Genomic DNA, 24293 nt, shown 5'->3' on the forward strand with positions numbered 1-24293 from the left:
ATTAGGCATTTGTGCTAAATGGGCACTTTGTCCAAATCTTTTTTTAAAAGGCCTTATTCCACAATTTACTATGTCTACCGAGTGCCTTTGCGTAAGGTAGTCTGGATGCAGGGCGTGTTAGTTTTCGTTCTCAAGGCGTAACGTCTGGTTTTGCCTTTCTGCTCATCAAAGGAAATTTTATTTTCATTGAGATATATATATATATATATATATATATATATATATATATATATATATATATATATATAAAGGATTCTTTTGGACATGTCATTGCGCTTGCCAGTTGCGCAATTTAGATGGCCCTGCAGCGTTAAGAGCCACGGAATAAAGATTGGCAAGCTGCTTGCAGCAGTTGGACACTGAGGAATCAGTAATTCCGTTGGCCGCCAAGAACGACAGGACGTCGTGTGTGGACTGAGGTATTTGACTTCGAGGGGGCACACAGTCTCGCATTTGACCGCCCTCACACATGAACTCACCTGAAGGGACGGGCTGCTGCAGCTATGGGGACTCAGGCAGATTCCCGCTGTTTCTTGGACCTACGTTCGACCCACCTCACCTGGAGCTGGCTGCAACCTACAGTTACCCCGCCTCCCCACGCCACCAGCCTCGCAGCGCCGGGACAGTGCCTGCTGGGACTTGGAGTCCATTGAATTTTGACATGTGCTCCTATTGGTGTGACGACATCATTAGGGGGAGGGGATACAGCACTAGCAAGTATTTTACACAGGATGAGCGCTATGGGGTCGTTACTCAACAGCACAGGGCACTGAAGAAGGAGAGTGTTCCGAAATGCATCTGCCGTTGCTGGGGTGTTTGAAATAAAGGGTTCCTGCACTGTTTTCCCCTGTGGCCTCTGATCTTTTTCCTCGTGAAAGGATTCTTTTGGATGGATATATATATATATATATATATATATATATATATATATATATATATATATATATATATATATATATATATATATATATATATATATATATATATATATATATATATATATATATATATATATATATATATATATATATATATATATATATATATATATATATATATATATATATATATATATATATATATATATATATATATATATATATTAAAAATCGTACTTCCTTTTCCCCGCAGGGCATTTTTCATCGTGCACTCCCAGGCTGATAAACGATGTCCAGTCGATGTATGTAGTTCAATTTTTAACTTTTAATGACAGCAAGCCAGCAGCATAACCTTACGCGTTTCAGTCTCTACGGAGACCTTGCTCACAGGACTGTTGACGAACCACATTGAATTTTTTAAAGTGAATTAAATAAAATGCAAACAAACAGTGACATAATTTCCGGTTTCTGACACAGGTCATAGTGGGACATGTAGTGCAATATGTCATCCCTCAGAGTCCAAGGCCACACTGTTGTGTGGAAATTATTGGGATAAATCCATTTGGCTCTGTTTGTAATTCATTTTTGATTATTTGCGCATTTCCCTTTTGGACTCTTTGAATTACTCATATATAAAGTCCATCTTGTTTGTTTCTTGTCAATCAATTATTTGCCCTTATGTATATCTGGTCTGGCCTACCTTGTATCTATATATATTATAGTGTGATCAAAATTAGACGATCTCACTATAACTGGATGTAATACGTGCAAAAAAAGTGCTGTGTAAAAAAGTGAAAAAAGTGCAAGTTGTGCCTAGTTAAAAACAATAGTAGCTTAAAAACATAAGTGGGCAGCATTCATATTGTATATACAGTGTAAATACTTGTGACGGCCTGTCTTCTTATTCCTGTTATGTTGTGATCTTAACTAATGTCCTGCATGTTTTGACAGTAAGATGTTTTGTTGCTAGCAGGAGACTTAACAGACTGGTTTTACTAATGGCTATCGTTTAGATCTCAAAAACTTGCATGCAGTTCCTCCGAACTGTTCAGTCCATTAGGATGCTTACTATCTAAATTTAAAATATAATGCATCTCTAATCTTCTGAGGGATTTTTCCCTATCACCTCCTCTTTTGTTTTTTGGGACTGAATCTATGAGGAAGTATCTAAGATCTTTAGGGTTGCCATCGTGTTTTTCTTGAAAGTGGCGTGCCACTGGATAGGCCTGATCGTGGTTTTTGATGGCACATATGTGTTGGAGTACCTGTTTGTGCCCCGGTAAGATAGTACTTCCGGTATATCTTAATTTGCACGGGCACTCCAACACATACATCACATGATCGATTTTGCAGTTTAAGGACTTCGTTATTTCTTTGTTTGGCCCTCCAAAAGGTGCAGAATAGTTAGTGGTGGATACCCCATGTTGGTAGACTTTACAAACCTTACGTTTATAAAATCCTTGTCTTTGCGCCAACCAAGATCCCTTCGCAGGCGTGCCACATGGGTCATTGTCCACTAAAGTATCTTTCATAGATACACCCCTCCTGCATGTTATGGATGTTTTTTGGGAACTGTTTTTTCTATTATGGGGGTCCTGTTTTATGAGATACCAGTTTTTATTCATGATTTTTTTTACCGCTACCTCCTGTCGATTGTAGTCCAGAATGAACCTAAAGTCACTTGTTGTTTCATCAGGGGTAATGGGTTGTTTCAGTTGTTTGTCCATAAACCTTTCCCTGTCGACTAGATTGCACTTGGTTAAAGCCTTTTCTAAACATTTGTTGCTGTAACCTCTGGCTTTAAACCTGCCAATACATTCCTGTTGTGATAGCTTTAATGCTTCGCTACTGCTGCAAATTTGCTTTATGCGCAGTACCTCACCATAAGGAATAATCTGTATTAGATGGTTAGGATGTGAACTGCTGGCGTGTAGGATTGCGTTTCCCGCCGTGGGTTTTCTGTGCAGTTTAGTCTCAACATTACCTTGACTGATGAATACCTCTACGTCTAAAAATACTACACTGGCCTTACTCATGTTGGCGGTAAAGTTTAGATTCAATTCATTCTTGTTAAGTCAATCAATAAACTCACTTGCCTCAATTTCTGTGCCCTGCCATACTAGAAACAGGTCATCGATGAACCTCCACCAGCATTTCACATGATTAGTTAGTGTTTTGGCGTAGTTTGCCATGAGAACCAGCTACTCCCACCAGCCCATGTGAAGACACGCGTAGCTGGGGGAGAAGCTGGCTCCCATGGCAACTCCTCGTAATTGTTGATACAACACATATTGAAACATGAAAATGTTATTAGTTAAACACAGTTCAACCATGTTGACAATCCTTTTGTTGTGTTCTGTATAAGGTTGTCCTCTTCTTGCCAGGTAGTATTTCAACGCCCGTAGTCCATCAATGTGTTTGATGGACGTGTAAAGTGAGGCTACGTCTAAGGTAATTAGAAGGTAATCCTTCTGCCATTGAAAATCTTTAATTTTAACTAAAAAGTCCCCTGCGTCCTTAATGTCGGAGGCCAATTTTTGAACATGTTCTTGTAAAAAGAAATCCACGTATTTGGAAGTATTCTCAAATATACTGTTCTTAGCTGATCTTATCGGCCTCCCCGGTGGATTTGTTCTGTCTTTGTGCACTTTTGGTATGAAGAACAACATGGGGATTGAAGGGTTTGTTATCCATAAATATTTGTACTCTTCAGTTGTCAACAGGCCCATTTCTCGCCAAGCCATCAGATTTACCCGAAATGATGATTGGATTGGATTCCAGGTCATTTTGTTGCTGTTTACATAGCAGGTTTTATCATCCAAGTGGTTCATTGCTTCCCTGAGGTAATTCTATCTTTTCAACAAAACCACATTCCCGCCTTTGTCGGCATTCCTTACTACAATTTCTTTGTTGTCTTCGATTTTGGTCATTAATTGATGGTATTGTAATTCCTTTGTGTACTTCCTGACCTTAGTTGTCCCTTTGTGTACCGATTTGTTTAAGTTTTTTAAATCTATGATGACTTGGTCTTGAAACATATCAATAGTATCCTTCAACATCAGTGGATAGAATGAAGATGGTGGTTTAAAGGGGGTCTTACATGGCATAGTTGCATTACTCGCTGTATTCTCAACCAAAGTCCCACTGGCCTGATTTCCCTCTTGTATTAAATCATAGAGAGTATCTACCAGTCCTTGTGACTCCTGATTTATATTGGAATCTATCTTTCTCTCTTGCATTGGGAGATTGGTAGATATGGAAGATTGCTCACTGTTTATAGCTATATTAGACTGTGCATGGAATTTCCTGAGCTTCAATTTTCTTACACTCTTGTAAATGTCGACCCTGGATTTTGAATAGTTGAATGAGCTTTCCAGACCGAAGGAGAGCCCTAGAGCTAATAGCTGTTTCTCCACAGTGTTTAGTGTCATGTCTGTTAAATTAATCACTGTCATTTCACTCGATTCTTGTGTGCTCATACAGCTTATTTTTTCCAATGTTTCTTTTGCTGTTTCTTTTGTAGTTTTTTGTTGGTTCTTTCTTCTATTTGCTTGTCGTCTCTGCCTCCGTTTTTTAATCCACCTCGATTTCCGCCGGCTTGTTGTTTCCTTGGCCTTAGCGATGGGTGGCGCTCCATACATAAAAAAAATCGACTTCTTCTGTTAGCGAGTGTCTTCGGGCTGTTGCTGATTTTGTTTTGTTGCGGGCCTCTGCCTCTGACCCGCTCTCCACATTTGAACTTTCTTCAGAAGCTGATGTCAGATCTGGGTGTTGATTTACCTCCGCACCTTGTTTTGCTCCCTTATTGTCAGCCTTCAACGCATCGAATTTTCGGGCAAATGTGAAAATTCTTCCATATTCATAATAACATTGGTCTCTGTGACACTTATAGGCTTTTCGTTCCCTTATCACATCCTCCTCTTTTTTCAATCTTTTTCATGTCAACTTATAATTTTTCAATTTCCTCTTGCTGCTCTATTATTTCAAGTTCTTTGGTCACTGTTATAATGTCTTTCGCTAGTTTGATGCAGTCTTTCTCCGCATATTTTAGAAGGATAAAGAGCAGTTTTCTTGAGGACTCTAAGTTAGATTCTGACCACTCGCGCATCGGGTGCTTCGTAACTTGGGGCAATGAGTATTCTTAAGCCGCGGGGAACCCTCCCCACGTCTATATAACGTTGCAGCGATTTGGCTTCCCACCAACGTGCGTGTCTCTCTGTGTCTCTCTCTCTCTCTCTCTCTCTCTCTATATATATATATATATATATATATATATATCAACACAACTTTTGAAAAATACGCCGCACTGTGTGTGTGTGTGTATGTATGTATGTATGTATATATACATACATACCGTCCTGCTTGCCCCAGACACGGTCGCTCCTCCTCACGCTGCTCCCTGACCTGACTCCAGACTGGTATCGTAATTACAGGCCCTCCGCCTGCATTGTAGACGCATATTATAATATTGTATTCAGCATCGTACGCCAGATCGCCAGACATCGCCTTAAACGTGTTACATTTGACTAATTAGCATATCACCGTAGCGCGAGTCGCCCATAGCGCGCTGCAACGCTCCTGTAATCTGTGCTGCCTTTATTTTCACTGTGTGCCTGCCTGTGTCATTACATTAGCGTTTTCACCATCTTGTCTCACAACCCTGCATCGCTTTTGGCTGTCTGCCATTTTACCTTGTTTGTTGTTGTTTTTGCCCTCCACGGCTCTCCACCCTGCCTCCCGCCTCCCAGCTGCCCCTCCCTCCCACAGATCATCAGGCTCCGCTCTCCCACGAGTCCTCTGTGACCGTCCTGCTTGCCCCAGACACGGTCGCTCCTCCTCACGCTGCTCCCTGACCTGACTCCAGACTGGTATCGTAATTACAAGCCCTCCGCCTGCATTGTAGACGCATATTATAATATTGTATTCAGCATCGTACGCCAGATCGCCAGACATCGCCTTAAACGTGTTACATTTGACTAATTAGCATATCACCGTAGCGGGAGTCGCCCATAGCGCGCTGCAACGCTCCTGTAATCTGTGCTGCCTTTATTTTCACTGTGTGCCTGCCTGTGTCATTACATTAGCGTTTTCACCATCTTGTCTCCCAACCCTGCATCGCTTTTGGCTGTCTGCCATTTTACCTTGTTTGTTGTTGTTTTTGCCCTCCACGGCTCTCCACCCCGCCTCCTGCCTCCCAGCTGCCCCTCCCTCGCCCCTCCCCTTCCACTGTCCACATATGACTGATGCTCTTTCTGCGCAGCGTTCACGCACAGTGGTCGCGCCCCATGCGCGCCGAAGGTGCGCCAAAGGTAAGCCCGTCTATGCCCGTCCGCGCCTGGACCGCGCCCAGTGCCAGACCCCCTGGCCCCTGCAAACCGACCTCCTCCCGTATAACGTATGACGCCGCCACCCTCCTAGCCCTCAACCACGGACGCACATCACAATGCTACGAAGCTGCCCCAGGACGTACCCACGGTCCCTTCGCCTGCCACTCCTGCAAGTTCGCCTGCATCAAGACCCACACCAAATCCACGACCTCCAAACACAGCTCCGACTCTAACCACCTAAAATGCATCCTGCTAAACACCCGCTCGATCCACAAACACGCCACCGAACTCTGGGACCTACTCGACACTACTTCACCGGACATCGCCTTCCTTACAGAAACGTGGATGAACGCATCATCAGCACCCGACATCGCCATAGCCATCCCGGACGCGTACAAGATCATCCGAAAAGACCGCACCAACCAAACAGGAGGCGGCATCGCCATCGTTCATAAGAACACCATCAGAATCACGACCAGCTTCGACGATAACCTTACACCCGCCGAACACCTCCACTTCCAGATCCACACCGACCCCAGGACCACACTTAGAGGCACCCTAATCTACAGACCACCAGGAACCCGTAAACAATTCTGTGAAGACATCACTGACTTTATCAGCCCACATGCCCTCCCCTCCGAGAACTACATTCTACTGGGAGACTTCAACTTCCACCTGGAAAAGAAAAATGACTGCAACACCACCACCCTTCTGGACAACCTGGCCAATCTCGGACTCAAACAACTTGTTGACACCCCCACCCACTTAGCCGGACACACGCTCGACCCCCTCTTCACCTCCAGCAAACACATCTCCTTCAATCATACCACAGCTCTCCATTGGACGGACCACAGCTGTGTTCACTTCAGCTACAAAACTACCACAACTCACAACCCCCCACAACCTATTCCTCGAAGAAACTAGAACAAAATCACCACCGACCAACTCCTCACATCGCTCAACCATAACACTCCCGCCCTCTCATCAGACCCAAACGAAGCTGCCACCAAACTCAAACAATGGATCACTCACAGCGCTGACGAACTAGCACCTCTGAAAAACCACCAGATCAAACAAGGTAGCAAAAAGGCCCCCTGGTTCAACGATGACCTTAAGACTTCCAAAAAACTATGCCGTACTCTCGAAAAAACATGGAGAAAAATCCCAACCACTGACAACCTGACCACCTTCAAGATAGCCACCCGCAATCACCACCAATTGATCCGCGCCACCAAGAAATCAGCATTCAAAGATCGACTAAACAACAACGCCCATAACAGCAAGGAACTATTCAACATCGTCAAAGAATTTACCAACCCCACCGCAGCCTCAAACGACATCACTCCCTCCCAAGACCTCTGCGACTCATTATCCTCCTTCTTCTACAACAAAATCGCCGACATACACACAAGCTTTAAGAACATTTCGAAAGAACAGCCCACCCCACCTACTTCCAAAACCAAACCGCTCTCTAACAACCTTAACGCCTGGAACCCAATCACCACTGAAGACACCATCCGCCTAATGAACTCCATCCATTCAGGTTCGCCAACCGACCCCTGTCCCCACCACATCTTCAACAAAGCAGACTCTATCATCGCACCCCATCTCCGTGATGTCATCAACTGCTCCTTCAACTCCGCTACCTTCCCAGAAAGCTGGAAACACGCCGAACTCACTGCCCTCCTGAAGAAGCCCACAGCTGACCCCTCTGAACTTAAGAACTACCGCCCCATTTCCCTCCTCCCTTTCCCGGCCAAAGTCATTGAGAAAGCCGTCAATAGCCAGCTCGCCGCCTTCCTTGAATCCAACAACTCCCTCGACCCCTCACAGTCCGGCTTTCGAGCCAACCATAGCACCGAAACCGCCCTCATTGCAGCAACAGATGACATCCGAATGCTACTGGACAACGGAGAAACAGCTGCCCTCATCCTACTCGACCTCTCCGCCGCCTTCGACACAGTCTGTCATAGCACCCTCATACAACGCCTCAGCAACATCGGAATACAAGGAAAAGCATTAGATTGGATCATCTCGTTCCTCGCGGGGAGAACCCAGAGAGTCCGACTCCCCCCTTTCAAATCAGAGGCCACCGAAGTCATCTGCGGAGTCCCACAAGGATCATCACTGAGTCCCACCCTCTTCAACGTGTACATGAGCCCCCTAGCATCCATCGCACGACAACACAACCTCAACATCATCTCCTACGCTGACGACACCCAGCTGATCCTCTCCCTCACTAAAGACCCTAACACCGCCAAAACCAATCTTCATGAAGGCAGTAGCCGAATGGATGAAAAACAGCCGCCTAAAACTCAACTCAGACAAAACGGAAGTCCTCATCTTAGGATCATCCCCCTCTGCCTGGAACGACTCTTGGTGGCCATTGGCCCTGGGCACAGCACCCATACCCACAGACCACGCACGCAACCTGGGCTTCATCCTAGACTCCTCCCTCTCGATGACCAGACAAGTTAACGCCGTCTCATCCTCTTGCTTCAACGTACTCCGTATGATCAAAAAAATCTTCCGTTGGATCCCCACCGAACCAAGAAAGACGGTCACCCACGCACTGGTCACTAGCCGACTGGACTATGGAAACACCCTTTACGCCGGAACCACAGCCAAACTACAGAAAAAACTCCAACGCATCCAAAATGCATCGGCCAGACTCATATTGGACATCCCTCGCCAAGCTCACATTACCGGCCACCTAAAAGACCTCCACTGGCTTCCCGTCAACAAGAGAATAACATTCCGTCTCCTCACCCACGCTCACAAGGCCCTCTACAAACTAGGACCCGAATGCCTCAACACACGACTGTCCTTCTACACACCCACCCGCCAACTAAGATCCTCCAACCAAGCACTTGCCGCAGTTCCGCGCATCCACAGATCCACCATGGGAGGAAGATCCTTCTCCTACTTGGCGGCCAAGACCTGGAACTCTCTCCCCACTCAACTCCGCCTCACACAGAACCACATTTCCTTCAGAAAGGAACTTAAAACCTGGCTTTTCGATAAATAATTGCTCCCCCTCCCACAAGCGCCTTGAGACCCTATGGGTGAGTAGGCGCTATACAAATTTCTGAACTTGAACTATATATATATATATATATATATATATATATATATATATATATATATATATAGTTCAAGTTCAGAAAGATTGAATCGCACTCGCACACAGAGAAGCTTTCCCCAATGCTTTTTTATTGGTAAAACATTAGCGCTTGCCAGTCAATCAGCAACCGAATGCAGCCCTGACGCGTTTCGAATAATCTTTTTCAAAGGGTGGTTGCAGTCCAAAAGAGCATATACGGCAACACCTTCCAATTAATGCCATATCATGGGTCCTGATTGGACAACTCTGGATGAGAGAACACGTTGCATACTGGTCGGTGAAGTCTGATTTTTATCCCCAGATGGATGCGCTTTAAACTCCGTGCAAGTTCAAGGCTCTCCATGAGCCCCAGAAAGCGCCGCTGTATTAATCCATGCTCTGTGCCCACAATTGAAGCTCCTGCCTATCAGAAGCTCCTTGACCTTCTCTTTTGATGTGGTGCGATTCAGCGGCGTCCAATCATGGCGTACGATAGCGCTATAAGAGGAGGTGTGGTTTGACCTGCGCTGTGTGACTGCATTGCCACTGAGGAAGGGATCTCCCGAAACGCGTCGGGCAGCAGTCTGATGCTTTTAAAAGATTGGAAGTCGCGAATGCACTGTACCTTGAGGAGCCGAATGGGGATAGGCGGATTCGTGCAGAGTGCGGCCCACTTTTTGGAATATATATATATATATATATATATATACACACAAACATTAATAAAGTGAAGCCACAACACTAGAAAAATCCCATACTCATTTTTTAAAAACTTAAGTGAAAAATAGCACCCAAAAGATCGAAGTACCAAGCGAGGACATCCAGTCATGGAAGACCACTGCAAAGTCAAAAAGTTATGGCCGACCGTGATGGAGGGTTGTTCGTATAAACGAGATGGATTGGGACCAGTCTCGCCTTACCTATGGACTTTGAAGAAAAAAAAAAGGTCATGTTCAGTGGGGAAAGGCAGGCGATGGTGTCTAAGGAGGAAGCGTCATCGTTGCAGAGCACTGGACAAAGTTGAGTTGGAGATTCCTACGTTCAGACGTATTCTCTTATTTGGAAGTTGAAAATCACTTTCGGAATGAAGCTGCAGGCTGTTGCCGACGAGGGCTCCTGGAGACCAGATTCCATTCTGAAGAGGAACTGTTGAGCAGGATTTGCTGCTGTGAAGAAGAATGTATCGAGAGCTACCGCGAAGTCAAGCCGACCAGTGATGCACCTTGGGTGGATCGGCAAGCTGGTGTGTCGTGGTCTCCTGTCAATTCTCAAGCCACTCTTTGGCTTAAAAATGTCCAAGTCCCAAGTTTCAGTTTTTGTCTGCTTGGACACCTTTAGCAGCACCTCCAAGGGTCCAGGACTGGTGGGGCACCACTTGGAAGGCAGGACTCACTTCAGTCAAGATCCAGGTGCATGCTAGAGGTGGTTGGAACTTTATGTGCCGCTACAGCTCCGAACATGCTACCAGCCAACTAGCCCTTGTAGTCACTCTTGTAGTCATGGGATACAGCAGCAAAGCAGGGCTCAAGCTGCAGGGCAGTATTCTGAGGGTACAAGGCAGGCTTCAAGCAGCAGAGGAGTCCGCTGGTACCAGCAGAGCAGTCCTCTGGTAGCAGCAGGGCAGTCCTCTGGTAGCAGCAGGGCAGTCCTCTGGTAGCAGCAGGGCAGTCCTCTGGTAGCAGCAGGGCAGTCCTCTGGTAGCAGCAGGGCAGTCCTCTGGTAGCAGCAGGGCAGTCCTCTGGTAGCAGCAGGGGAGTCCTCTGGTAGCAGCAGGGGAGTCCTCTGGTAGCAGCAGGGGAGTCCTCTGGTAGCAGCAGGGGAGTCCTCTGGTAGCAGCAGGGGAGTCCTCTGGTAGCAGCAGGGCAGTCTTCTGAGGTACAAACCAAGCCTCAAGCAGCAGGACCATCCTCTGCAGCACAAGACAGCCCTTCTTGGGGTCCTCTGCAGGTCCAGCAGTGAACTGAGTGTGCAGGAGCAGCCCCTTCGAAATGTAAGTGTGGCAGGGAACAACTCCGCCCCCCACCCACATACTGGCAGGATTGGCGATCCTGCCAACATCTAGTCTTCCTTTGTCTCACTGTCTGGGAGGAATACTTAAAGGCCAACTGCCAACTATTCACAGTCATGTGACCCAGGTCAAAGGCGGCAGGCATCAAATGGTTAGGACAAGAAAATACCAACATTCGAAATGTGGCATTTAAAGAACTGTGACTTAAAATCCAATTTTATCATTAAAGAGGATTTTAAATAATGATGGTTTTGAGACTAAACCCGACATCTCTACCTGTTCCCAATCAAAAGATAGCACTTATTAAATGCAATAAGGTAATCCAATGTTATTTTGTGGGACAGGTATGCCTCAAAGTAGTTAAAAACAAACTTAGGAGTTTTTCACTAGCGACACATATAAAACATAGAAGTAAATGTACAACTTTTTACATACACTGCACCCTGTCATATGGGTTGTTTAAGGCCTACCTTAGGGGTGACATATGTATTGAAAAGGAGGCCAAAATGGCAGTTTACAACTGCACACAGGCTGTAATGGTAGATCTTGAGACACATTTTAAAGGGTTACTTAAGTGGGTGGCACAATTAATTAGTGCTCTAGGCCCACTAGTTGTATTTGTTTTACAGGTCCTGGGTACATGTAGTAGTACTTTATTGAGAACTTACAAGTAAATTAAATGTGGCTTTGGGTGTAAGTCAATTTTACCATGTTTAAAGGAGTGAGCACTTTAGCAGTGGTAGAGTGCACAGAGTGCTAATTCCAACAAAAATGAATTTCAGCAAACAGGAGGGGAGGAGACCACACCAAAGGCTGTCAGGATAGGATATATACATATATATATATATACACATATATATATATATATATATATATATATACACACCCACACACACACATATAGACCCTTTTCTTTAACTAACATTAGTCACTCTAGTAGTCGTCGGCCTTCGCACTCAATATAACTTTTTTAAAGGCACCACTTTAAATCCACTGTGCAATAAAGCACAGAGAAAGTCTCACCATGCAGCCCACAGTGCTTCGATATGGAACACTCTAAACAATGTCTTTTACTTTATGAGCCCCTTTAATTGCGCGCAACATCACATTCCTGACTTTGTGTATTTAGGCTGTCGACAGAAATCCGTGGCCACTTTGGCCCATATTCTCGCGGGTACCTTTGACAGTCTAGTATGTCATTTCATACTTATGATGCACACGCACAGAAGGCCATATTGTCTTCTTCCATTTATACCCATATTTATTTTTCTTTCCTTTGCGAGTTACCTTCAAGCCAGTGCCTCACATCGCTCCAGTGGTATTCTCATTATGTGAACTGTGCTGCTCTAGGACATTGTACTATTGGATTGAACAGTCTGTCCTCCATGCTCTTTCCATGCCGTGCTATGTCACAGATATGATGCTTTACTCCGAGCAGTAAAGCAACACGCATGATGTATGCAGCAAAATGTGGTAAAAATGCCTTCTCATTACAACTGACATAGTAACAAGACTACTAAATTCACCTGTATATATATCACCTATGACTTCCCAGCGCGCTATGTGATCAAGGCTGCATGTCTGCCAGCCGAAACGCGTCATTTGGACCTTGATGCTTGAATAAACCACTTTCATATCAGGTTTTGGAGTCTGAGCCCTGGTATTGCGCCACAGTGGTTGGTGATGCTTGGGATTTCGTTGGAACATATACATACATATATATATATATACATATATATATATATATATATATATACACACACACACACACATACATATATATATATATATATATATATATACACACACACACACACATACATATATATATATATATATATATATATACACACACACACACACATATATATATATTTATACACACACACACACACACACACTCAAAAAAACAAAGGTTACAGGGACGTTATAGTTAGACTCAGATTACACATGCAAAAAAAATAAAAATTCAGTAGTTATAGTTACCTGAGCTAACTATAACTTACTCCCCTACAATACATCGTTTACAACCTCACATATAGGACCACTCATGACCTGGCCAGTGACATCACTGATGACATCTTGTTAAACATATATACTAAGGTACCACAAAAGATAAATTAGTATATTTTGTGTACTACTGAGTGACTCCACTTTTTAACATACATTAAGTGAATGACTGTGTGTGACTGGATGTGTAAGTGACTGGATGTGTGAGTGGCTGTATGGGTGAATAAGTTAGTGTTGAGTAGTTGTATGGGCGAATAAGTGGGTGTGTGAGTAGCTATGTGGGTGTGTGAGTAGCTATATGGGTGTGTGAGTTTGTGTGGGAGTGGCTGCAAGGATGAATGAGCGGCTGTATAGGTGGGTGAGTGAGTGTCAGAGTGGCTGCATGGGTGAGTGACTGGGTGTGTAAATCATTGTATGAGTGAGTGCAAGGGTGTTTGATTAACTGAGTGGGTGTGGGAGCGGCTGTTTTGAAGAGTGACTGTATGGGTGGCTATATTGGTGAGTGAGTCGACATTTGAGTGCTTATATAGATGTGTGAATGGGTATGTAAGGGGTTGTGTGGGTGTGTGAGTGGCTCTGTTGATAGGCTGTATCGGTGAGTGAGTGTGTGAGTGGTTGCATGGGGGAATAGGTGGGTGTGTGAGAAGCTGTATGGGTGAGGGAGTGGCTGTGTGAGTGACCATGGCTGAGTGTGTGGCTCTATGGATAAGTGAGGGGGTGTGAGTAGTTGTACGAGTGTGAGTGGGTGTATGGGAGCTTAGAGGGGTGTGTAAGTGGTTCTGCGGATTATGTCATCAGTGATACCATTTGAGATGTAATGAGTTATGGTACTGCCCATGTCATGAGTGATGTAATATGTGCGGTCATAAGCAGTGCATTGCGGGGGCGCAAGTTATAGTTAGCTCAGGTAACTCTTCTCTGTTTATTGTGGACATGTATGAGTGAGAGAACAAAAAATGAGGACCTGTTACCGCAATCCCTGAGAGGGTTTAGAGTGTTGTGTTCTGGGTGCTAACTTACCTGTTACTCTGGAAGGTTAGTAGGGCAGGTAAGGCACTATGAGTTCATCTGGATTTGGGCCCATAGGTACTGATGTGGTATGGTGGCTAAGACCCTACATACTGATGTTCTGTGATCCTAGGCATAGGTCAGTTTCTTAACAGAATCCCTGCAACAAGGGGAGGGGGTGTGCTGCCCCCTCCCAAAGTCTCATAAGATTCCCGGGGAACCTATCCCCCGGGGTCAATGTTTGAAAAAAGGGTAGGGGGTCGCACGGGCCTCCACCCCTTCCCGAGCTTTGAAAGCTCCCGGAGACTCCATTGCCCGGGCTTGCTTACTTGTTTCACTGCCCATAAGAATGCGGGTAGGAAAAATGTGTCTGATTCCACCAGGCAGGAGCTGCACCAATGCTCCTGCCGGATAGGAACAAAAATTTGTTTCCCAGTTGCTGACAGGCAGGAGCATGGAAAAATACTGGCTCCTGCTGCACCCAGGATCAGTGTATGCGGGGAAGCCGCATGTGCCCTGGGCTCCCCATGCAGCCCCCACCATTACATTTTGTGGGTGCCCTGGGTGGGCACCAGGACACCTATATTAGGCCCATTCAATGGAGTCTCTTTGATCATTAAGTCTCAGGGGGCTGCGTGCCCCCTACCCATAAAAAAATGCATGGGAGTATGGGGTCCCTGGTACACTAACAGCTTGAGGAGTGGGGACTGTCCACCCCTACCCTTTAAAAATAATCCGGTCCTGGGGAATGTTATGTTATGTTAATTGCCATTTATATAGCACCAAAATCACCAATGGTCTCTAAGCACTTGTGAGGAACATAAATCAATACCAGTGCTACACATCCCGAAGCTCGGTCAATCTGGGTGTAGCTTGTCTAAAAGCCTGTATAAACAAGAGTGTCTTTAGTTTCTTCCTAAAGGGGACTAGAATGCCTTCCCTACGCAAGCTCTCTGGTAGCTTGTTCCAGAGCTGAGGAATCACAACTGAAAAAGCTCGCCCCCCATCATGGATTTGTCAAACCGTGGACAGAACGGGAATGGGGTCCCTAGGGCCTGTACAGGCTTGGGAAGGAGGGCTGCTTACTCCCCCAACACTTAAGTGAATACGACCCCAGGGGATGGTGTCCCGGGAAGGCTCGGAAAGTGGGGCCCATGCCCCTCTCAAATATTTATTTTAAAAGTGTTGCCATCCCTAACAAAACAAAAAGATCTCAGGGTCCCGGTGAGCACCGGGACAACCAAAATAAATACATTTACAAAATGAGCAGAAGGTAAGTTTGGGCACCAGGTCCTGCACCCAACCCCCACTGTGCAGAAGCCATTGAGTGCAGGGGTTGGCTGCCCAACGGAGGCCAACCCCCTTGCTGCGCACGGCCAAAGCCGTGGGTTGGCTTTACGTATGTTAATAAAATATTACTTTACATTTAAAAAGAAACGTAGAAATTCACTGAAAAAAAACAAAGGTTAAAGTGACGTTATAGTTGGGTGAAAATTTCAGTGACAAAATTTGTGCCCTATAGTAACTATAACTCGATCCTTCGCCATGCACTGCTAGTTAACCTACATATTACATCATTCTTAACATGATCTATTACATGATTGATAACATGACTGCAACATCTGAAATGACATAACTGAGAACAAGACTATGCGGCAGGGCACGAGTTACAGTCACTTTAGGGCATGGGTTATAGTTGCTAGAGATGAATGGGTGAATTTCATGTTTTTTTTTTACAGATGCAGACTTCTTACACTTGGCTTGGATGTATCCTCTACATAGATAGTTACTGGACTGACATTTTTACTCGAATTATCCCAGATGGTGGAAATGACAATGGTGCCCGACACCTTCCTGGTGCTACTGGGATGCATGCATGATGTCCCAAAGGAGGTCCGACGGTTTGTCGCAATTACACTCCTTGCACAGTATGAGATTGTAATACATTGGGGAAGCGCCCAATGCCCTACCACAGTGCAATGGCTTAAAAGTATTGTCTTCTGTGACACAACTAGTGAACTATATGCTGAGATGCTCAGATGCAACCACCAATGTCTCGACCTAAAGATATCTGGCAACCCCTGCACACTTTTTTTCATCCACTCCAGCACGACTGTCCAAAATTGACTCTGTAAGACATACATCTCCATCTTACCTAGATAATGCCAATGCCGCTATTGTACGCTTGTACACCTGGAACATGATGATGAGTATTGTTCCCCTCCAGATCCACTGTGGTCGTGGCAATTCAAGTTATTCCACAATATTGCATACTTGTTTGGCTCATGGGTATTCACTCACAGATATTGGTCTGGACGGTACTGAATGTCATGTTTTCTCAATACACTTGTATAATGCACATGTGATTCTGCCTAATTTTGCTACAATTACGAGGTGTACGAATTGTCACTAACGTGACGTTCTTCACATATTAAAAATGATAAGTACGATTTAAGAAAAAGATATTATAAAACACAGTAGATGGAGAGAAGCTAATTTTCACTAGTGCAATTTAGTCTTCTGTCCCTTAAATAAACAAGCATTTGCAATGCAATAGGTCTAGCATTTACGAGAGTTTGAGCTATTGGCATTGCAAATGATAATGCCTTTTATTTATGTGTTGTTTATAAAACAGATAAATAAAAGGCATAGTCATTTACAAGACAAATAGATTCAACTGCGCCCAGATTCGAGACCTACTGCACATCGGAGCTTAAAAGTGCAGCTGGAGCTCACACACTGGCGCAAGAGCCATCAGACACTGAGACCACGATAGCCCCTGTCCCCAATCATCACTTACACTATGTAAAACAGGCACTTCTCTGTAATCAAGCATGTAACATGATGACATTTCTTACTTTGCATCACCCACCAGTCTGCATCTACCACCACAGCCCCTTTATGTTATCCACACACTCTTTAGTCCATGATTAGGGGATATCACAGTAACTATGATCCTTTGATAAACACAAGAAATTTAAAAAAAGATACTTGGAGGAAAGACAGTCGTGCAGGGAAGGTGCCACATCAATCAGGGAGGCTTTGCTATGCAAACTGTGCTTTACCCCACAGGAGTGTCCATCGCTCTAAGAGGGCAGGGTCTGTCCCAGGTTTTCAGCGCATTCGCTCTGTAAAAGACTCTCATTTAGAGGATTGTATTCAAGTGTACCCCATGTGGATACCCTAAAGTAGGCATTAACTGAGCCTTCAGAAACACCACTGCCCTGTGCTTAAAGTGACCATGAAGTGGAGACCTTCTGGTGGAGGAGTCGCAGCACGAGGGAGATTTTAGCCAAGATAGATGTTGCTTCACCAGTGATATGTAAAGTGTGCAAGTAGTTTTCTAGCATCGATGTTAATTCTATTTACTTTTGCGGTGTGGTGATGCATGACGCGTGTTATGGTTTTGTGTAAAGAAAGTGTAGGATTTAAGAGTATGGAAATGAACTGAGAAGATGTTGTCAATCTGGACACATGTAAGACACCTCTTACTAAACAGGCTGCATCTCACTCAACAGCGTCTAATCCTTGTCAGCTACCAGGACGGGTGAGTGGCACAGTTCACAATCTCAAGGTGTCCAGGTGAAGTGTGATTAGGCCACCCAGCTTGCATCATAAATCTAGAACTACAAGTCCCAGAATGCAAATCGTTTGGGGCTCCTGGCCTTAGAGCTGGGATAACTTGAGCTGTATGGCAAGGTGAGTGTAGGACTGAGCATGGAGGGCAGCTGGCAGGTGCAGATGCAAAGGCTTGGGATACAGATATGGAGGGAGGCATAGCTGTCAAGGTTTCAGATTGCTGCAATGCCAGTAGCTCAAACTTTCATTGCATTGCACAAGCTTGTTTGTACTGCACCTTTGGTACTTTCACTTGTCATACTGAGGCATGATGCATAAAGCTTATCTGACTTACTGGGGACCATGAAGATGAACAAGTATGTTGTAACGAGATCTATGAAACAAGTACTCTTAGGCAGCAGGAGCACATGGCGCCCAAGTAGCGTGTTTTACAAATTATTTCACAAACACAAGCAATGAGACATTGAGACTCTGATCCGAAGTAGTACAAAACCTTGTTATACAGTGTACATTTTATTCACCAACAAAAACATAATGGCACACGCGGTTAGTGCCGTAAAATGGAAGGCCTCGAAGGAAGGGAATACTTGCAAGTTTATGTTCAGAATGACCTGCAAACGTTCATACTTCCAAGGGTAACTCCTGCCTGCAATGTCCACACATCCACTTCAAGGAGACACACTGACAAAAGCTGATCTTGTGCCAATTACCTTGCATTGCCGCCTGCTTTCTTCCTGCAGGATGGCATTTGAGACCGGGTGGCATCGCTGCTCCTGGCTTCTGCTGCTCTGGAGTGGAGATGGAGATTGGGGGTGTCATAGGAGTCCGGGGGAGCAGCAGAGCTGGAAGGCGTAGAGCGTGTAGCAGCTAGTAGGAATGTGAAAGTGCGCTCTGCGCACTGTTCAACATAAAGAAATCAATATTCGCATTGTTAGTAAATGCAGATGAATTGCACAACATGGGAAGGGTGGGGCTAAAGCAGCACGGACACAGTCACCCTCAAGCCCAAACTCGCTGCAGCGCCTTAATAAATACAAATGAACTGCACGGCATGAAAAGGGAAGGGTGGGGCTAAACCGACACAGTGGAGAAAATCAGAAACGCGCCTTATATAAAGAAGAGAGTCCCGCGAATGCTGCACAGGCGCTGTAAGGAAGAAAACAAGTCATGAGTGTGCACTGCCGAAACCGAAACCTGTCGTGGGGCGGGACTTCCGTCTTCTGCGAGAAGCCCGCGCCTACGGAGTGGCTGGCCCAGAGGAGCAGTGGTGACGCGGGGCTCCCATGCCCGAGGGAGAGCCCCGCAGAGGCTGCATAAGTCCGGAGTGGCGCCGGTGAGTGAGGCTTAGTTGTACTGGGGGTGGGGGGGGTGGGGGCGGCAGGGGGGTGTGGTGTGGTGTGTGTCTCTGTATATGTGTGCGTTTGTGTGTGTGTGTGTGTGTGTGTGCATGTGCGCTCGTGTGTGTGCGTCTCTCTGTGTGTGCGCTTGTGTGTGTGTGTGTGTGTGCGTGCGTGTGCGAAGCGAAAGCAGGGGGGGGTGGCTGTGTGTGTTGGACGTTACTGCATGCGAGAAGTGCATGAGGCTTTCAAGGGAGACAGGTGATGGTGAACGCGCACGTGACCTGATCCGATTCCGGGATGCTGCGCCTGCCCATCTCCTGTCTCCTTCAAAGCAGACTCGACGACTATAGGTCTCGCTGCAACATCACTTTGCGATGCGTCGCAGGTGCGAGACCTAAAAATGGGTGGCCCTTTTAAGGGAGACCTGTGACGGGTTCTCTGGATAGCCTGTGAATGGATCTAATCATACTGTAGCATATATAGTGCCAAACTGTGAAACACTGTGATATAAGCATGTGGCAATACCATCTACAGCACTCTGCCACCTTTTGACAAGGCTAATCATGCTATAGAAATAGCATACCCATACATTCATAAGGGCTTCTCCTTCTGGGGTACCAATCCTACACATTTCCAAGACTGCAGCTTTCTCCTTGCACATTTTTGACTGAATCCTGTACAGAACGCTCTGGGCAGCACTGGCTGGGTCTAGAAGAAGATGATTTTTTTCACACACTAAAGCATCATCCACACTTTCCTCCTCTAACATTTAGGGTGCCTGTTCAATGCCTAGTTTGGACACGCGGGAACCTGCCTTGTATTTCACGTTCAACAGTCCTGAGAAGCCGTGCTACATTTATTAAGCTGCACAGTTTGCATAGGCTTGCAAAGCCTTAACCGGAGGGCATGGTGACAACATCTTCCTTAATCTCCCAATACAAAATAACATGGAACACTTAGCTTCATCACTACATAATACATATCTGGCTGGCCACTGCTGTGCCATATATATTTTTTCACCGACTTTGTTCTTCAACACCTGAACCGCTTATTACGATGTCAACTTTCTCAACGCATGTACTCTCTTGAAATAGGTATGCTACTATTCCTCAATTGAAAAGGACTATCTCTGATTACAGAATGTTGAGTTATTCTAGATGACAAAATTTTCTCTACCACAACATTCGGCTACTGAGTAACTCTACCAAAAGAATTCAATATAGTGCTTTCTATCAGCCTTTTAAAGCGTTCTATTTGCCGCTGCCAATATGGAATGCAGAAAACACCATTGGTAAGAAAGGGCAGGGCAAATAAGCCTGCAGATGAGCGTAGAGACGACCCACCAAAAGGTTGTAGGACTCCCTACACCAACGAGGATCAGGATGAACACAGTGGGTGGTCTGCACCAGAGCAGTGAGGCTCCCCTGATGCTGGTTCCACTATAACCTCAGGCACAACTGAAGTGGTGCCCTCATTCGCCAACCGCTGTGTGGCACCAAGAGGATACACGAGGCCATAAGGCTAAGCAGGCGCAAGACCTGCAGGACCACAAGAATGGTCAGCACACCCCATTCCCCTTCCGAATGGCAAGGTGTCACAATGTGTACATATGTTGTAGTTCTGCATCACTTTTAGAAATACCGCAATCACAGCGCCAGCACTACAGACAGTCTCAACACAAAACAACAGGACGAAATTAAAGAGACTTCTCGACATCAACATTGGATCTCCAATTCAACAGAAGCACCGTTCATCCTCGGAGAACCAAAATTTATCACAGAACGAATACTTAAAAGAATGTTGGCAGTTCCAACAGGCAACATATCATATTGGGATAGGTCAAAGGTGTATTAAATCAATTTTATCATTCTTGCCTTGGCGCAGGAATTCTTGGAGGCATAATTCGCGGGAATGTGTTGTAAATATGATCTTTGTTTATATTAAGCTTATTTAACCTTTCTTTTATGTTCATGCCCAGCTGTCATGTATAGAATCTATTAGTGTTCTTACTGATGTCATCTATGTTGTGGGATTCCAGACGGGGCAGTTAAAGTCTGGTCAGCTGGGAGGATGTAGTGTTAATTCCTACTCTGATAAATAAATCATCTTATCAAGAAACAAGAAGTCTACAGAGAGTATTATCTTGTACAACAGAATGAAAGAAAGGATGAGAGGCAGGGAATAGAGCTATAGAAAGTGCTGTACCGCCACCTAGAGGAATTTTCGGATATTGCAATTTTATTAAGACAGACAAAGAAAATATTTCCACTAAATGTAAAAACCTCCCTTTATCCACGAAAATTGCAAATAAATGTCTAGTAAAAAGTAAACTGTAAATCAACATGCAACAGTCTCCAGTGTTTCCTTGTGTGTTAAACTGAACTTCTTTCGTCCTCTTTTCAAGTACCGTGGTATTGGTAGTGGAAATGTTTGCCATCAGTCTTGCCTACCATTCACCTACCGTTACAGCAGAGTAAATCGTGAATTAATGCAGTGGTTTTCAAACCGATTTATGACAAACCCTGTCAGATTGTATGATGTGGTCTAGTGGTTGGGGTGGAGTTAAGAGGGAGGAGCAGGAACGGGAGGGGCCAGAGACAGGAACCAGGGCAGTTAGAGTAGGGACAGGGCACGAGCAGGATGTAATGAATAAAGCTCCAGTTAGATGAAACCAGGTGTCCGTATTTATTGTAGCACGACGCTACAACTGGCGACGAGGGTGGGATGGCATTGACTGCAGCCCACGAGACCACATACAGGCACCCTGTCCCATGCAGCGTCGAGGGAAGAGCTCCGCTGCCAAGTAAAGCTGAGGCCTGACAAATGTGGCCCAGAACAAGTGACTGCGACTCCAAAGAAGCCAGGGAACCCCGAGGAAACCCCGACCTGGTAGCGCTGAAACGCTCAGTCGAAGAAACCCTGTGGCGCTGAAAGCGCGAATCCCGCCAAGTGTGTGTAGACCAGCAGCCAGACATAAACAGGAGTCGGGAGCCCACTCCGACCCTGTACAGTGCCACACAGTGAGTGAAGAAGTACCCTGGTGAAGAGGACGCTGTCCCCGAGAGTCTGCTGCCGAGCGCGGCTGAACGCGCCGAAACTGGGACCCGAATGCCGTCGGAAAACCTCACGCCCGATGCGTGAGGTTTAGCATGCTGTCGGCGAAGAAAAGCGGAAACTCAAAAGTAAGGAGGAATCAGGAGCCCACCCCGATCCTGCCTAATACCCTGGTCGCAAGAAGGCGCCTGGGGCACTGTGGAAGCCCCGTGGTGTGCCCAGAAGCAAAAGCGCTGTTCGCGCCAAACGAAACTGCAAGCACCCGAGTGAGGTGAGGGCTGAAACAGACTGTGCGAGGGATCGGGAGCCCAACCCCGACCCTGCCGTGCTACCTGAGTGTGAGGACGCAAAGCGGAGACTGTGCGAGCGCTGTGAGAGGAAGCGCTGCCCCGCCAATAGAAATTGTGCTGCCCCGATGGAAAGCCTCACCCCGAGGCGTGAGAAATAGCATGCCGGTAACGAGGGAGTTTGCCTCGATCCTACCTGGATGTGCTGGAGGCCCAGGAGCGTGCAAGGCTCAAGAAGAGTTGCTGCCTAGAAGGGGACCGGCTGCCGGTGAGTACCGGGGAGAGTCCTGTGAGTGGCAGACTGAATGAAAGCAAGTCTCGTGAGGGGTGAGACTTTAGGCGAGCGGCCATCTTTGAGTCAGGCGGGTTGTAAGGACATACCCTGTGTGATCCATAGGCGGCCATCTTGGAGTCAGGCAACAGCCAGAAATCAACAAGCATTGGCAAGAACAGAGAAACAAACATTATCAAATGTAAAAGAAAAAAACAAGCACCGGTAAAGACAAGTACTGACTAAGAGTAAACAAGCATTGATCCATGCAAAGAGACACAAGCATTGTCACATACGGATCAACAAGCATTGGACAAATCGTGGCCAAGGAAGGAAACCGGCATTAGCGAAGGCCAAACAAACATTGGCAAAGAAACCAATCAGCAGTGGCGAAAAGATACAAACAATCACTTGAAAGCGAACAAACAAACGTGGGCGAGAAACAACAAACCAGCACGAACACCTACAAAGGTAATGCAACAAACACTGGCCAACGCACGTGCGGAAAAGAAGCAAGCATAGACGCATGCAAGAGATAGATGAGTGACTGGATAATCTGCATTAGCCCGGAACGAAAACACAAACAAACACGTTTCGTATATAAACAAGCCCAAGCAACTGCAAGCCTCGACGCTAACAAGCTCAGGATCACGCAAATCTTGAACGGAACTGACACAAGCAAACACGGATCCTGCACGTAAGCGAACACGAGCAAAGGCGAGTACCGAAGCATACCTCCGGCGCCATGCAACGATAAATGATCAACCTACCTGATTCCAAAGACGATAACCAAACAGAGACTAGAGACCGGGAGGGTCAGCAAAAGAAAACAAGAAGAAGAGGAAGGGAACGGTCCTGCGATATTGTCAAGCCAGCGCAGTTCACCATCATGTCGGTGAGAGAAGAAACTCATACTTCGAGCCCCTGCATTGGAGTGCCACCCCCAGTGACACAGACTAGCAACCAGAACCTGGGGCCAGAATGGAACCGGTGGCTGGAATCACTGGACGATTTTCTTGAGGCAATTGGTGAGCGAAGAGACAGGAAATGTCTGATGCTACTCCTTCAGCTGGTCGGTCATGAGGGCCGACGCTTAATCAGAACATTTCCCAAAAGGGACACAGAGAGCTATGAAAGACTCCAAGTGAAGTTACGTGCCCATTTCCATGCACCGGTGGAAGTGGATCATGCTCGCATCGCTTTCAATGCAGCACGGCAGGAACCAGGAGAACCATTGCCGAAATTCATCACCCGGTTGCTAAGTCTGGCACCCCACTGCTATTTCAATACATTTACAGATGAAGAAGCAGTTCGGCTCCGGATAATCGAAGGCTGCTCAAGCACAGACACAAAGCGCAAGATTCTTCAGGAACAGTGGTCGCTAAAGAGAATCATCAGAGGGGCCGAGGTTGGAGTGCGGATGAAAGC

At 45.9% G+C, this 24293-nt stretch overlaps 1 protein-coding gene across 2 annotated transcripts in view; it reads right to left on the reverse strand.

Moving 5' to 3' along the window:
- The window catches only part of KCNAB2 (potassium voltage-gated channel subfamily A regulatory beta subunit 2), a 1353173-nt gene that overhangs the window by 745007 nt on the left and 583873 nt on the right, over positions 1-24293 (reverse strand). The window lies entirely within an intron of this gene.

Source organism: Lissotriton helveticus, chromosome 5_1, assembly GCF_964261635.1.
Source record: "Lissotriton helveticus chromosome 5_1, aLisHel1.1, whole genome shotgun sequence".
Classification (NCBI taxonomy): domain Eukaryota; kingdom Metazoa; phylum Chordata; class Amphibia; order Caudata; family Salamandridae; genus Lissotriton; species Lissotriton helveticus.